Source organism: Octodon degus, unplaced genomic scaffold (genome assembly GCF_000260255.1).
Source record: "Octodon degus isolate 3935 unplaced genomic scaffold, OctDeg1.0 scaffold00060, whole genome shotgun sequence".
NCBI classification, from domain to species: Eukaryota; Metazoa; Chordata; class Mammalia; order Rodentia; family Octodontidae; genus Octodon; species Octodon degus.
The window spans coordinates 1,781,095-1,791,920 of record NW_004524636.1 but is presented as its reverse complement, the minus strand read 5'-3'; the positions used below and the strand labels follow the sequence as shown (position 1 = coordinate 1,791,920).

The window sequence follows — 10,826 nt, the reverse complement described above, 5'->3', positions numbered from 1 at the left end:
ATACTCCAGTCTCAGCCTCCTGAGTCTTGGGATTATAGGCACATGTCACCACACCCTGCTTACTCATAGGTTTGGGATTCAATTGTAGCTTTTCTTTTTCAACTGGGATCAACTAGGCTTTTCCTCCAATCCATGGGTGGGATTCAAGTCTGCTCCACAATCTCTCATTCTAGGACCAGCAGCTAAGGTGACCTGCTCTTCTACTGACAGAGGACAGGATTGTAAGAACCATGGAAAATGATGTAGACACATTTAAAGCCTTGGCTCACATCATATCCATTAACATTCCATTGTCCAAACTAAGTTTCCTGGCCATGTTCAAAGTCATTGGACGATGATGAACAAGTATATTACAGAAAGAGTAAAGAATTTAGAACAGTAATTCAACTTATTGCAAAGGCTGAGGCTTAACCTAGAGACTAACCAATGATACATGTTAGACTAAGGTTTTTAAGAAGGAAGAAATTTCATTTTTCCGCATTACCCAGTAGATGGGAGAGATGTTTTAGATCAAGCTCCATAGAAGCAGAGCCCAAGATGTGGATTCCTGAACACATCATCTCCTGAGTTGGCACCCTGGGGTGGAATGAACATTTTAGGAAGTGTGACAAGGACAGAAAGAAGAGAAAGGAGCAACAACAGAAACGGTACATGGGGGAGGGACAGGACTGTGGTATCAGCTGGAATCTGGTCTGGTCCCCAGGAGGGGAATGTGAATTGCACTACAGCACCATCCCTGCTGAGGCCAGAGCAGGGCTGCTTGACCCCTCTCTCCAGGAGTCAGGAGCTGCCTCCCCCAGAGCATTTGTAACCTGCCACGCCTTCCTCCCTAAGGTGGCAGCTGGAGGCCAAGTGCAGTTCTCTGAAGAAGGCAGAGCTGTGAGCTAAGGCAGACAGAACTCAGTGGACTGAATGGCTGAATAAGGAATCTGGATCAGGCCGTGCACCGCTCCTACTACATGATCAAAATAAAACCACTATCTTCTTTATATATAGCAAATGTTGTGGGGTTTTTTCCTAATATTGATTCACTTTTTCCAAAAATAAAAACAAGGTATTTAGTTGCCCAGAGTAAAAACTACATTTTTTCAGAATCTCTACCATGAGTATATAATTAAGTTCTTTTTTTTTTTTTTTTAATATATTTGGTACAGGGTTTACAGGGTCTCATTACATAGATCGGACTCATAGTGATCCTGTTTTCAGGCTCCCAAGCGCTGGGATTACAGGCGCACACCATCACACCCAGTCTCAATTGCCATCTCAGCGCACCCTAGCACAGGTCCCTGCATCTGCCTAAGCAGGAGCTTTAATCTGCTGAGCTATCTGGCTGGCCCTATAAGTAGGTTCTTTACATCAGATGGAGTCTGGCAGATCATACGGAAGTTTCCAGGGATTGTCTTCATCTTCATCTTCTTTTTTTAAAGGAAATATTTGGTGCATTTACTTAAAAGAAGTTTAAATGACACAGAAATGAAAAACATTAGAGATCTAGCTATAATAAAAAGTGAAGCAGTTGGGGCTGGGGAGATAGCTCAGTAGATTAAGTGCTTGCCTGGCAAGTACAAGAGCTTGAGTTCAATCCCCGGTTCTGCAAATTAAATAAATAAATTTAAAAAAAGTGAAGGAGTTAATGCTCTAATTTGTTTTGCCTCATTTTATCAATTGTTTGTACTTTTTCTCTTAATTTCTTATACATTTCTTTCTTTTTTGCTTTCTTCAATTTTACATGCATATACCTAGTAATATGAATAACCGGTTGGAACACAACACTATATATTACAACAAATACTGTGAAATTGACACTATTTTATTAATTTTTTCTGTTTTAATTCTAATTTTACTCTCTTTAAAAATATTTTTAAAGTGAATATAAATTAGCTAACTCCAGGGACATTTCCAGCTAAGCATTCATACAAACATATATTCACCTTTTTTGTTTATACAATGGTAACATTTACATGACATGAGAATGTTGGCCAAAAAAAAGATCAGTGAAATTAATACTCTCACATTTCAAAAGTGGTATGAAAATATTTTAACAAAAACATTGTATAAGAATGCAAACCCTTAATTCCATTATTTTATTGTGCCAGAAGTATTGTTGGTTTTAATTTTTAAAAACAAGTTATTGGGGCTCAGCCAAATAGCTCAGTGGATTAAAGCACCTGCAAGCAGGTGCAGAGGCCAGGGGTTCGATTCCCGGGCCTGCCATGCTGCCACCACCCCCAGGGTGCGCTGAGATGGTGATTGAGACTGGGTCTGGTGGCATGCGCCTGTAATCCCAGCTCTTGGGAGGCTGTAAACAGGTGGATCGCTATGAGTCTGATCTAGTAGTGAGACCCTTCCTTAAAATACAAAAAAAGAAGTTATTGGTATCATAACACAGTTGCTTATTACTAATTAAGGTATTTTGTATACATAGTGTACAAAAATTTTAATATTATTAATGATGGTGTTTTAAATTTTGAAAATCTCTTCAACATAGGAAAATAGCTACACAGGATTCTTTTCAAAAAAAGACGCACATACACAAAAAAATTGATGATTGGTTTCTGTGAGTCCTAGTGTAACTCCTGTCTTATTTTTTTACATAGTATAAATTATCTTCTAATGTAGGTTTGCATTAAGACCCATTGTTTCCATTCTAAAACAATGTTAGTTACTAAGCAACCATGAGTCCCAAACACAGCAAAAGGGAACAATCGTGATAGTGCACTTTCACCTCATTAAAATTAAAAATATCCCTTTGGGTATTTTTCCACTTCAATGTGAGGTAGATTGTTTAGGTTTCATTAGTGATTTTATTATGTGAATTTTAGAAAGAAAAAGATAGTTTTGAGTTTTTCCACAGTTCAGAGTTGAAAAATCACATAGTTCAGAGATGTTTTAAATAACCAATCGCAGGGCTGGAGAGCTAGCTCAGCAGTTTAAGTGCCTGCCTGGCAAATGCAAGGACCTGGTACCACATACTGTGCCGAGCCAGCCACCAAAACTGGGCATGTTGGCGAGTGCCTGTAATCCCAGTGCTGGGGAAGCTGAGACAGGAGGATTACTATGAGTCTGAACTGTGTAGTGAGACCCTATATCAAATAAATAAATAAATAATGCTAAAAAAGTTTCCCAATAAATAAATGTCCTACCAAATTTTCTTTAGTAGATGAAATCTCTTAATGCAACTGCAATAAATAAGCATTTATGTCCTTAGCTACAGTATCAGTATATCCCAAAACCAAAGTAAAATGGTTTCTCTGTTGCCATAATCTTCTTAACTTTTTTTAAAAACCTGAATATTTCTATAATTTATTATTTGTTTGGAATAAGTTCTGATCATAACCTTTTTTACCACTGCTTGGAGCCAGTTAACCCCACCATTTCATATTCTTCAAATTTTCTTTGAAGTAATATTTTTACCAGAGGCAATAAATCTACATAGCAGCAAAGTGAAAGATATATTGTTTTTCTTCCTATAAACTATTGATGAGCATAAAAGGGCAATCTATCACAATTCCAATCTATCACAATTTCCTCACCAAATAGGCTACACGTTCACTTATACTTCTCTTTCTCCAGAAAGTTAAAGCTATATTCAATATCAAATTCCTGGTGAACAAAACTTGGACCATTGTTTCATGGTCCTGCGACACCCCAGAGAAAACCCACTATACATATTTTTTAACATTTATTTTTTATTTTATTTTATTTTTTCCCATAATTTTATTGAGAAACACCCACTATACATATTTTTATGATGGGCTTTCTGTTTAAGAAGAATTAGCATCACAGGAGTTAATACTGGTGACTGGTTAAATCCTGTAAAGACTAAGTGTTGTGAAAAACCTGGTTGTTGAGTTGCTGTTCATTGTATTGCAGGCCTTGAGAAAGCTACCGGGCTTGTTGCTCTAGCATTAATTGAAGGTGGAATGAGCTATAAAGATGGAATATAATTTGAAGGCCAAAGCAGCTTTTAAAAGCAAGCAACTTTTGTATTTGGAGAAATATTGTCCTAAAATGTGGCCACACCTCAAAGACTCTAATAGTCAAGAAACAGCTGCTGTGTACAATAAAACTGGGCTGCGGATGCTATTACTCTGAAAGTGGTGCTTGAGGCAAGACGTAACTTGTCACACATATCAGCCAACACGCTGGCACAGTGACTAAGTCTAATGAAGCTTCCACAAGTGTTGAAAAGCGATTTTTACCAGACTATAAACTTGAAGGAATTGCACCCTCTGTGTTTGGGTTACGATCAACCCATTTGAACAGTTACCAAAAGTTTCTTGTTCTTCAGCACTGAAAATGTCCTTAGCTGGGCGTAGTGGTTCGCACCTGTAATTCCAGCACTTGGAAGGCTGAGGCAGGAGGATCGTCACAAGGTCAAGGCCAGCCTGGGCCACATAGCAAATTCAAAGCTAGCATGAGCTCCATAGCAAGTCTTTGTCTATAAATAAATAAATAAATAAATAAATAAATAAATAAACCACAAATAAAATGTCCTTATCATTTGCAACAATTGACCCTTCCTGTAATCATGTAGTGTTGAAGTAAGTCTTTAAAGACATGTAGTGCCATGCCAGAATCTTATCACTATATAATTAAGTGCTGGCCACTGCCTTCACTACACAACCATCCCTACTGATGCTGCCACTACCACAACCAGGACTTGTTCCTAAAATGACACCTTTAGATCTAGATGCATATGTGGAGGTCATGCAGCTGTGCAAATACGTGCCGGAGAACGACCTGAGAATGGCCATGTGACTACAGATGTGATCTTCTCTCGGAGAAACCCAAAGTTCAGCCAGTGACAACCCCAGTGACAATGTGTGGAGACATATGCAGACAGTTTTATAACCTTTGTGAACTATTCAGAACTGGAGACCAGGTTCCTGACACAAACTACATACTTATGGGTGATTTTGTAGATAGAGGTTACTATAGTTTGGAGACCTCCACTTATCTTCTTGCACTAAAAACTAAATAGCCTGATCACATTATACTTTTAAATCATGAAAGTAGAAAAATAACACAGGTGTATAGATTTCCTGAGTGCCATAATAAATATGAAAATGCTAATGCTTGGGAATACTGCAGTCAAAGTTTTTGACATGATCACAGTAGCAGCTTTAATAGATGTGCAGATTTTGTGTGTTCACAGTAGTTTATCTTTGTGGGGGGCGCTGTCTTTTTGAGACAGGGTCTCCCTGTGCAGTTCAGGCTGCCCTTGAGCTCACTTTGTAGCCCAGGCTGGTCTTGAACTCTCAACGATCCTCCTGCCTGATCCTCCCAAGCACTGGGATTTACAGACATGCACCACTACTTCCGGCTTTTTGTGTGTGTTCATCACAGTGGTGCTCATATCAAAACACTCGATCACATTCGAACCATTGAGTGGAACTAAGAAACTCCTTATAAAGCACTCTGTGACCGGGTGTGGTCAGCTCCTGAAGATGTGGATACGTGGGCAACCAGTCCTGGAGCATCAGGTCGGCTTTTTAAAACAAAAGTCAGAAATGAGTTTGTTCATATCAATTTAAAACTCACCTGCAGAGCACATTGGCTCATGCATGAAGGCTGTGTGTTCATGTTTGATGAGAAGCCTGTCGCAGTGTGGTCTGCTCCTAACTACTGTATCATTGTGGAAATACTGCTTCCATCACGGTCTTCAAAGGTGAGACAACAAGAGAACCAGTGTCGTTCTGGGCAGTTCCAGATGCAGAATGTCTTATTCCTCCCAGAATGACACTGTATTATTCTCTGAGGCCTTTGCCCGTCCTGCTGAACCATTTTCCTGCCCTCTTCTTATCCCAACTTGCTTGTACCCTCTATGATACACTTTTTATTCAGCATTTTGCTACTGAAATGCTGCCTCTTGCCCCTTTTTTAAAAAGCTTAAGTTCCCTAAATTTATTGTTTGTCATGGTGTCTGTAGCAATGTGTTTCTATCAGCTTCTTCCCTCATCCCATCCCTACCTTGCACTCATTTGAGAAGACCCGAGGAATGTCTTAGTACTCACACCACTGCACGTAGTTCCTGCTTATTTACTGGTCTGGGGAAACAGAATGTGTTTCCTTTTTTATTTTATTTATTTATTTATTTATTTTCGCAGTACCAAGGATAGAACTCGGGACCTTATGCTTGCCAGGCAGGCACTTATGTTACTAAGCTATATCCCCAGCCCATGGTTCCTTCTTTAAAGAAGCCAATTAACAGTTACACCAAAATATTCTTCCTTTTGTATCATTCGGCCTTTTGTTTTAGTTTGGTATGGTTTTGTTTGTTTGTTTTGTTTTGTTCTTTTTAGTTTGGTAAGTTTTAAGAAATTTCATCAGCAAAGTTGTTATTCGGGGGTATACATTGTATACCAGTTATGTGTACCTGTCCCAGCAGTAAACTTCATTGGATGATATTTTTAAAAGATATAAAATAAATTGGTCTAAAGGGCTGCCCTTCTTTTTGTGTTGTTAAACTTAGTTAAGAATAGCTACAGCTTGGGGCCAGGGAGATGGCTCAATGGAATAAGCACTTTCCTGGCAAGTACAAGGGCCTGAGTTCAATCCCTGGTTCTGCAATAAATAAATAAATAAATAAATGGTCTGGTGGTGCCCAACACCTTTAGGGCTGGGGAGATGGCTCAGTGGAATAAGCACTTCCCTGGCAAGTGCAAGGGCCTGAGTTCAATTCCTGGTTCTGCCAAAAATAAAAGAATAGCTACAGCTTATGACTTTGTACATTATGAAAATTGTATTGATCTTTTTCAGATTCCTTGTATTTTTTAATAAAATAATCTTAAAACCTAGATAAAGTGTCAGCTTATTTATTTATATGTATTTAGTATAGGGTCTACTGGATCTCACTACATAGATCAGACTCATAGTGAGCCTCATGTTTTCAGCCTCCCAAGCACTGGGATTACAGGCGTGCAATACCACGCCCAGTCTCACTTACCATCTCAGCGCACCCCAGGTGCAGGGCTGGCACAGCTTATGGGGCTGGGGATGGAACCCCGGTCCCTGCGCTCTGCCTAAGCAGATGCTTTAGCCCGCTGAGCTATCTGGTTGGCCCCTTATTTATTTATTTATTTACTTACTTATAACTGTTAGAACTTTTTAAAATTATTATGTATTTTATTTATTTATTTATTTATTTATTTATTTATTTATTTATTTTGGCAGAACCAGGGATTGAACTCAGACCCTTGCACTTGCCAGGGAAGTGCTGATTCTACTGAGCCATCTCCCCAGCCCTAGAACTTTTAAACAGCTTACATTATTATTCTAATGTTACTTCTTTCTTTCCCTAATCAGAGTTCTTCACCCTTTAGTTGAGCTTAAAACTTCAACTGAAATTTGGGCTGAGGGAGATAGCTTGGCCCTCTAAGCACCCACCTGGAAAGCTCAAGGACCTAAGTTTGATCCCCTGATACCACTGCTGTGCCGGCCTTGGAACCCAGGGCTCCCCGTGCTAGGAAGGCTGACACAGGAGGATCTCTGTGAATCTGAACTGCTGAACTGCATAGTGAATCCCTGTATCAAATAAATAAATTCATAAACAATTTTTTTAAAGAAGAAATCCAGGGACCGGCCAAATAGCTCAGTGGATTAAAGCACCTGCAAGCAGACGCAGGGGCCAGAGGTTCGATCCCCAGGCCTGCTGAGCCAGTCCCACCCCAGGGGTGTGCTGAGATGGCAATTGAGACTAGGCATGGTGGCACATGCCTGTAATCCCAGCTCTTGGGAGCTGTAAACAGGAGAATCAGTATAAGTCTGATCTAGTAGTGAGACCTGAACACCGTGTAGACCCTTCCCTAAAAAAAAAAAAAAAAAAAAAAAAAGAAGAAAGAAAAATAAAAAATCGAATTGTATTTATTTTTTAAAAACTATTAAACAATACCTAAAGGAGAAAACTGCCATATTAATGTTTTGGTTTATACCCTTTATGGTAGTAAAAAACACTTAATACTTATAATGCTAATGTGTTCATTTGATACCAGTTAAGTAGAATGTGATTGATCCAGTTTACAATCTATCATGACTATCACTAAGTAAAAATATATGTACTTTTCAATAGAAGTCATTCTCCTCTTGCAGTAGCACTAGACCTTAACTTTTAGAAAGTGCTCATTTTAGCTGCAACTGAAAAGGTTGAAAAGCCAGGACTTGTATTTGTGAACTATAATCTGAAGCAGATTATTTAAAGGGTAGAAACAGACTTCTTTTTTGTAAAAATTTGTGACACCCTATTTTGGTTTTGTGTAATTTGAATATCCAAAGGGTTGTGATGATCTATTCTTAAGGACAAATGTTTCAGTATTTCTTATGACTGTGGTCATAAATGATGTTGGAAGTTATCATTTTGTGAAATAGCTGGTATTCCTCAATTTTTGTCATCCCAGGAAATCCAAGTGAAACCAGCCAATTAATAAAGCACTTCAGCATCTGTTCAGGTTATTTTGAAAACCAACACTTCCCCTTCAGGACAAAAACTTCCAGGTTACCTAAAAATGCAATAAAAATCTTTATTGTGTAAGCTTCTTGGCACATAATTTTTCATCAGGGTTTTCTTTTACTGAATGAGCACAATACTATTTTGATTTTATTTTTTCCATAACCACTCAGCTCCTTCTTTTTAACTAATTAATTAATTTATTTTTTGGGGAACCGGGGATTGAACTCAGGCCCTTGCGCTTGCCAGGCAAGTACTTATTCCACTGAGCCATCTCCCTGGGCCCCACTCAGCTCCTTGTACAGTCTTGAATTACATAGTTATGTGAAAGAAGCAGCTGAGATATTTGCTGCACACACTTGAACCAACACTGGGTCTGTAGCTCTGTGTTGCCACACTGACCCCAGGGGAATTCGGAGGAAAGGTATTTGTATCTCACAGGGATATGTAGCTGTTTGGCCTGCTAACTGTGAAACACCAGAAACTAACGATGCAGACAACTTGTGGTCTTGGAACAGCTATCCGCAGTATTTGTTTTTCTGTTACCATAAATTATATTTAAGTGCTTGAGGGCTGGGGAGATAGCTCAGTGGAATAAGCGCTTGCCTGGCAAGCGCAAGGTCCTGAGTTCAACCCCCCAGTACTGCAAAATAAATAAATAAATAAATAAATAAAAATAAATTAAGTGATTGCCCTTCCCTACTTCTGAGTTATACCAATAAGCAGTAACCTTCCAAAAAAAAAAAAAAAAAAGGAAGAAAGAGGCTAGGAAGCAGCATAAGTGCCTGTCTGGCAAGTATGAGGTCCTGAGATCAATCCCTGGTACCACCAAAAAAAAAAAAAAAAAAAAAAGTGCTGAAATAGCTAGCACAATACTTGTATATGTTTAATAGCACACAGAAACAAAACTCCAGGAACTAAGAATACTCTAGCCCTCATGGGATTCATTTCTTCAGTCATTTGCAACATTACAGGACCTGTGTGGCCATTTGCCTGTCTCCTTTGTTTACATTTCCTACATTCATACCAATACACAACAGGTTTGCTTAACTGCAGATTTTTTTTAAATTATCACCAAGTTTTGGGGTGATTATTTATTGTCTTTCTCTAAGTCTTATTCTATACTTTATGGGACACCTCCATTTTGAAAATTTACATTGTGTGGAAGGAAATGTCTTTAATGTATTAGGAACATAACTGCCATGTTAATATTTTGGGTTATATCCTCTATAATAACAAAAATGTTCAATACTTTTAACAACAACAAATGTCTTACAGTTAATGCTTACACTCTGAGGTAGAACTTTACAGGAAGGGCCTGAAAAAAGACTAGGAAGGTAGTACTAAATATTTTTAGTAAAATATTGCCTTGGTCTTATGCAGAACACGTAGAATTCAACATAGTAAATATTTTTTAAATGGTAGAGATGTAGTTATTCTAACTAAAACACTCCTTAGGAGAGGGAGATGAGATGAAAGTGGGGAGATTGTGGTGTGTTGTTATATATGAGAAAGGGCCTGAGAGATGGAGGGAGGAATAGGGAGAAGAGGGGAAGGGGATAAAAATAAGAGGCCAGGTGTAGTGGTGCATGCCTGTAATCCCAGCACTCAGAAAGTTGAGGCATGAGGATTCTTAGTTATTTAAAAAAAGGTTTTGGGTACATTTTGGTAATACTGCTACAGTATTAGAGGCAGGATGTGCTAGAATAGCCACTCCATCCGTTCTTTTTTCTAAACTTCAACAAAAGTTTGCTTTGTCCTTTTTCACCTCTCTTGCATTATATGTAGCTATGCACTTTGTGTTAATATATTAGAAATCTACAAATCTGTTTTATACTTTTCATACTGGTGGTACTTATAATTAAAACATGTACTAGGATATTGAATAAACTTAGGGGCCAGGGATGTAGCTCAGTGGCACAGCATTTGCCTGGCAAGTGTGAGGTCCTAAGTTTGATTCCTGGTACCAAATAAATAAATAAATAAATTTAGTCTTACTAGATATTTTTTTAAAAAATAAAATAAAAAAGGACACAAGTCATGGTGATACATGTCTGTATTGCTCGCTACTCAGGAGGCTAAGGCATGAGTATCACAAGTTTGAGACCAGGCTGGGCAACCTAGCAAGACCCTGGCTCAAAATAAAAAGGAATGGGGATGGGGGAAGACAGCTCAGTAGAATAAGCACTTGCCTGGCAAATGCAGGTCCTGAGTTCAATCCCCAGTACCACAAAATAAATAAATAAATAAATAAATAAATAAATAAATAAATAAGTAAATAAGTAAATAAATAAATAAAAAGGACTGGGTACGCAGTTCATAATAGAACACTCGCCTGACATTGTGGGTTCAATCCCAATGCCACCAAAAAAAAAAAAAA

The 10,826-nt window shown here is 38.4% G+C and overlaps 2 pseudogenes; one reads left to right on the top strand and one right to left on the bottom strand.

Moving 5' to 3' along the window:
* Positions 1-3,170: 3,170 nt before the first annotated feature.
* Positions 3,171-4,630, bottom strand: LOC101568845 (annotated as a pseudogene).
* Positions 4,631-4,674: 44 nt separating this feature from the next.
* On the top strand, positions 4,675-5,988 carry LOC101568436 (annotated as a pseudogene).
* The last annotated feature ends 4,838 nt before the right edge of the window (positions 5,989-10,826 follow it).